The sequence below is a fragment of the Alligator mississippiensis genome, chromosome 1 (genome assembly GCF_030867095.1).
Source record: "Alligator mississippiensis isolate rAllMis1 chromosome 1, rAllMis1, whole genome shotgun sequence".
Taxonomy (NCBI): Eukaryota; Metazoa; Chordata; order Crocodylia; family Alligatoridae; genus Alligator; species Alligator mississippiensis.
Window position 1 is genome coordinate 354213338 of NC_081824.1, and position 6000 is coordinate 354219337.

The window sequence follows — 6000 nt, forward strand, 5'->3', positions numbered from 1 at the left end:
TCCCTTGACTAAACCATATCCAAAACCATATGGATACAAACAGGCAGGATAACATGATCTATACAGTGATAACACTAACATAAATGGATGCAGATAACATTGGCTTTTCAAAGAGACCGCACATGCCATATCAGTACACAGAACACAAGAAAACATTCATGACATGCTTTGAACCCCCAAAACATAGCAGGGTTAGTGACAGTCATGTATAAAATAATGACTTAAATAAAGAGGACAGATTATTGGTTTTATACAAGAAAAGCAGAAGAATATTCAGTGAGGTGGAAAATTCAAAGAGATTAAATCTTCCCTTCTACCCCAATACACATATATAATTGGACTGTGGAAGTCATGACCACAAGATATCATTGAGGCTAAGAAAGACTAGATATTTGTGTGGACAAGTACAACCAGAGTTACAGAATTTAATGCCAGAAACTTATTGAAGGGATATAGTATATATTGTGTTCTAGATTATGGATTCGGACTTTGACTAATATGCATTAGGGAGAAACCTTCAGTGGGGTCAGGTTATTTTGAATTTGTGTCCTGTAGGGCTTTTTTGAAACATCTGGTACTGACCATGATGGACATAAGACACTAGACTAGATGTGCTACAGGTCTCATTCATTCTACCAGTCATTGCCTGTGTTTCTGATATCACGGACAATATTTGAAAAAGAGGTTTTCAAAGAAATTTCCAGAGGAATGTGAGTGGACCAAATGTGAAAGAAATCCTTCCTGTAGGTAGACCAAATGTGAAGGAAATATTCTAACATAATAAAGGGCTTAGTCTGTCTGTGTGTCTGTCTGTCCATAACACAATTGCACATATGCCGCCCAGAGGGCCAGCAGTGATTGGCTGCAGGGGCTCCGCCACCTCAGGCAGGGAGGTGGGAGCCCTGCTGCTCCACAGGAGGAGGCAGGGGTGGGGGTGGGTGGGCAGGGGAGAGGGAGGAGCTGCCACAGCCACTGCCATTGCCACCGCCTTCTCAGGCAAAGGGAAGCACCACTGCTCCATGGGAGGAAGTGAAGGTGGATGGGCAGGTGGGCAGGCAGGTAGGGGGGAAAGAGCTGTTGCCACCTCAGGTGGAGGGAAGCCCTGCTGCTTTGCAGGAGGAGGCAGAGGCAGAGGCGGGTGGGCGGGGGAGAGGGAGGAGCCACCACCACCGATTTCTCAGGTGGAGGGAAGCCCCGCTGCTCCACGGGAGGCAGCGGAGGCAGAGGTGGGTGGGCAGGGGGGAGGGAGCCAGCACTGGGAGCTGCCACCACCATCTCCTTAAGTGGGGGAGAGCCCCACTGCTTTGCAGGAGGCGGCGGAGGCAGGCAAGGGGGAGGAATCTGCTGTGCTGGAGGCTGGAGGAGGAGGCGGTGACAGTGGAAGGACTGTTTACATGGCCGGCCCCGAAGGGTGAGTGGCGGGGTAGGGGAGGCATGTAAACACTCCCTTAAACACTCTTGTCATTCTTGCTGGGCAGTTGGCTAGTTACCTATATAATGATCAAATCCTGAAATGCCCCAAGACTTTCTACATAAATATTTAAATGTTTGTATTAAGGTTTTATTTAAATAACTTAAAATCATTAATAAATGACAGTTAATGTTAATACAGTTAATAGCACAGTTAATGCTATCATTAGCAATGTCAATAGACCATGGGGTCTGGTGCCAGTACCAAAGTTCATGGTGAGTAAGCAAAAACACGACCATCCTTCTGAGGTGCTTTCCACCTGTCTGTATGCTCAAAGCAACTCAGTCCCACTGGGCTTGTTCACTGCCATCCCCTCAGAAGCTCCTTCCTCCTCTTTAGTTTGAAGAAGACTGACTTCTCAGGCCCAGGAACTTGGCTGAAATTGCAGGTAGTCTCAGCCCTTTCTAGTCAATATGCAAAACAGATTTGCCCTGAAAAGCATCACTTTCATTTTTCTCACAAGTACCTTATTACAATTACTCAGAGCTGGATTTAATGAAATGGAAAAAAACAAGGCTACAGCAGGTTCAGTACTGTGCTGCTGAGTCTAATGCTCCCAGAGGTCAGATGATATACTCTCTGGTTTATTAGCTGCCTTGCCTTTATCTCACCTGCTGCACCTTTTCTGGTAATTGTTGTTATAATTTGGGAGCCTGCCTTCAGTTGCTGGAGTAGCACCTTAGATGCCTTTTTCCACCTTCTCATTGTGGGGCTGCCAGTCTGACCTAATCCATATTTGCTCTAATGAATCCCACCAGCAGCTCCCTGCTGCACTCCCAGGTTTATTCTACTCTTAAATGAATCTAAGGCTTGATCAGACCTAACTGGCCTCTGACCTGTTGGCTCAACTTCAGTGCACCAGGTCCCTTGTCAGCTATAGTTCAGTCCACCTGACTCATTAGCCCACCAAATAGTCCACTTGGCATGATTAGTTCATAAAACCCAGCAACTTAACATCGACATAATCAACCCCCCTCTGGATACCTTTACCACAGAACAACCCCCTTCACTTTAAGCTGGCTTTGTAAGCTGTAAATAGTTCCTCAAAGGACCTTATTGTCTGTGGTTCCTTCAGTCTACTGTCAAGGGAGCTCCTCTCCCCCTTAATGCTAAGGGTCAGAACAAGCTTCTCAGCCTAGGAGCCAGGCTTATATGGTCGTAGGATGCACACCTTTTCAGTCACATGATTTTTGATTTTTCAGAATTGGGCACAGTGGCTATTCATTACTAGCAGCACCAGCCCTCACATGGCTGCAGCAGAGCTTTCCTAACTATCTGCCAGGAGTTCTGCACCTTATGGCCTATTTCCTTTGCAACTTGCTCCAGGTCAATTGCTTCCAGCTTTTGCAGTTTGGGGCCTTGTTGCTCTGCTGCCTGGCCCTACTCTCAATAACAGGGTTTGGGGTCTCTATTACAAGGGCTCATGCCTTTCAGGCTAGACTAGCAGTTTTCAACCATGACTGCCAGGAGACCCTTTCAGGGGTGCTGCAGTGCTGCAACCAAATGGAACTGTCCTGCATACCTTATGCAAAGCCAGATTGAGAAGTGGCCGTGGCAGGAATATAAAGTCCTCCTGCAGCCACCTCCCAATCTGACTCTCTGTGAAGCACATGTGGCAGTTCCTCCTGGCCACAGTGGCAGCGTCCTAGGTGAGAACCACTGAGATAAGACAAGACAGTACAGTGGTGGTTCTCAAGCAGGGTTGTGCCAAATTCCGAAAAGCTATGGAGGAGTGCTGTGAATCTATAATGTTGAGAACCATTGGGCTAGACCTATCTGTTATGGTTTGACTGGTGAAAAATGCAGCATGTTGATATCCTGAGGACATACTAACAATTTTTTCTCTGCAACTGGTTTCCCACTATAAGCTACAAGAACATATTGGAGTATTTCTTCCACACCTGTCTGAGGTGATTGTTGAGCTTCCTCAGTATTTGCCTTCCCATTTCTTTCAATGCACTTTTTTACCATTTCTCAGTGTCCTACAGAGAGACAACCTCTTGCATTTCATACCAGAAAAGATATTCTGTTCACTCTCTTAGGTACTGTGAAAGGTCCCCTCCTTTCCAAAAAAGGAGCAAGTTTTGGATGTTTTTCTTGGGGTGTTTTTGTTGTTTTTTTCTGATTAAATCACAATCTGTTGCTGCACTTGATCATATCTCCCAAGCTGTTCCTTATTCTCTGAGAACACACTAGCATGCCATAAGAAAAACTGTTTTAAGTGCTTTCTTTCTATGGATGTTTCTGTCAAGTCAGTCCTTGGCTCTTTTACTGAAGGAGCTGTTTCATAATTCTTGACCTCTGCTCCGGTGAGAGGCTTTGAGGCTAGTTACTTAGGACATTTTCCCCATCATCTGATTTTTTTCACCAGCTGTACCTCCCAGTCACTCGCATTCACTGATCTGATCCAGAACCATGCTTTCAGTTCAGCCTGAGAGTTCTGCTAAAACAGCAACTGTGATGTAATATTAGTCCTATACAGGGACAGATCAGAAGGAGTGCAGTGGCTTGGCTGCACTCCCCTTTTGGTTTGGACCACACCGCAGAAGCCTGTGGGGACTTCTGTGCTGTTGTAGGGACTTATTAAAGCAGCAGAAGTCCTGCTTTAGGGACTTATTGAAATCCCTAAAACAGCTGCAAATCCTACCTCCCTCTCTATTTCGAGGCATGGCCCTTCCCCTCTGCCCTGACTGCCATTGCTGTTTTCCCCACTGTCCTGAGGGCAAGGGAAAGCACTAGGGCTGTTCCTGCCCTCTGCAGGGCTCAGCTGGGGACAGTGACAGCAGCAGCATCCAGGGATGGGTGGTTGTTCCCTTTTCCCGGACCTGCTCCAGGTTGGATTGGTAAGGGTGAAAGAAATACTCTCCCCCCATGCTGTTGCTGCTGTCCCATCCGTTTGCAGCCTCGCACTGATAGGGGTGGAAAAACCTGGGAACAGGGGGTGCAGCCACCCTGCAGTGTGAGTTGCTGCTCCTGTACCTCTCTTAGGGAAATCCTGTCTCTGCCCTTGGTTCTACAGATTCCATGCAACCTGTCCATCAGGTTAGGCCCATCCTATAGAGTCCTATTGCATAATGTCCTAGCTTGATTCATTTCATCCTTCCCTTCCCAACATTGGTATGCAGGACAGAAGCCAGTCTCTTTCAGTCCTCTCTGCCATTTGCTGCTGTTTCTGTCTGCTCTGTGGTTTCAGGATCAACCAATCTGACACCCATGCCAAAGTTTCTTTGTAGGGTTCCCGGGGATGCCCTCAGTTCCTAATACCAGTTGGCCAAGGAGGGGCTTCTTTATCCTTGGCATCCCTGAATAGTTCTGTTGGTTTTGTTAAGGTTGTAGAATCAAGTGCTTTTAGCATTTCTGCAGGGATTTGATAATTTTCTGCTGCTTCACTGTTTTTCAGCTTCTTGATAGCAGCCTGTATATGTAGGCCACATTGATTTGCCCTCTGTTGAAGTCTAGTTTTTCACATTCACATATTTCATTAAGATCCAATGTTATGTGGGGCTAGGTCTGTTTAAAACACTCCACTGAAATGCTCTACCCGTCTGCTTCTATTTAATCTCTGTTGTAAGCAATTTTCCATCTTTGGTTTAGATTGCTCCGTTTCCTCTTTGGAAATTCCCACATAGAGTTTTAGTCACTTATAGAAGGGTCTGTGGTTTCCTATCACTGCAGCAGCTTCACCTTCAGTTGCTAGAAATTTGACATCGTTCTATTTTTATTTCTTTGTATTGCTTTTCATTAATTTTGTCTGCTTTTCTACATACCTTCATTGTGGTTTCCAATATTTCATGGCTCTTAATATTCAGGAGTTTTTCTTTCACTGCCTTTCTTCCTCACTAAGGAATGATGTCTATTACCATCTCTAGCTCTTATATTATCTAGTTGTGACTGATGCAACTTGAACAACACTGTGCCTGAGCACTGCCCTTTTTTTTTCAGGTGTAGTCTGCATTTCACCTTTCTCTGCCTCTGGCAGAGCCTTGTCAAATCTGATCAATTCAAATTGGATTTTCTCATAGGTTTTTTGTTGTTGTTGTTGTCTTCAGCTTTTTTGATTCTTTTGGATCCTTTCTTGTTTTTTAAGTTGATCTTAGTTTTATTTTCCATTTGGCAATGCAAAGGCTGTTGTTACCCTCAGCTATTTGCAAAGCTCTACCATCTAGACCTGAATCTGAAGCTGCTGCTGAGGTGGTCAGTCTGACTTTTCATTTGATGTTCCTTTGGTGACCTCTCTGTTTCTTTGTGAATGTCTTTTGTGATGGAATATATTGCTCTTGATAACTCAGCCACCCAGCACAATTCATTGGGTCTCTCGCCATTTTAGTTGATGATTCCCATGAGTCTGTGCTCCTCTATTCCTCCTACTTTTGTGTTAACATTGCCAGTTATAAGGAGGAAGTCATGTTTTAGTATTTTGTACCTTGGAGATGACTGGAGAATTCATCTTTGTTCTCACTGCTATGTTCCTCTCTCAGAGGATAGTGCTAAGTGGTCCATATATATGGGAAACTGGTATATCTGTTGTG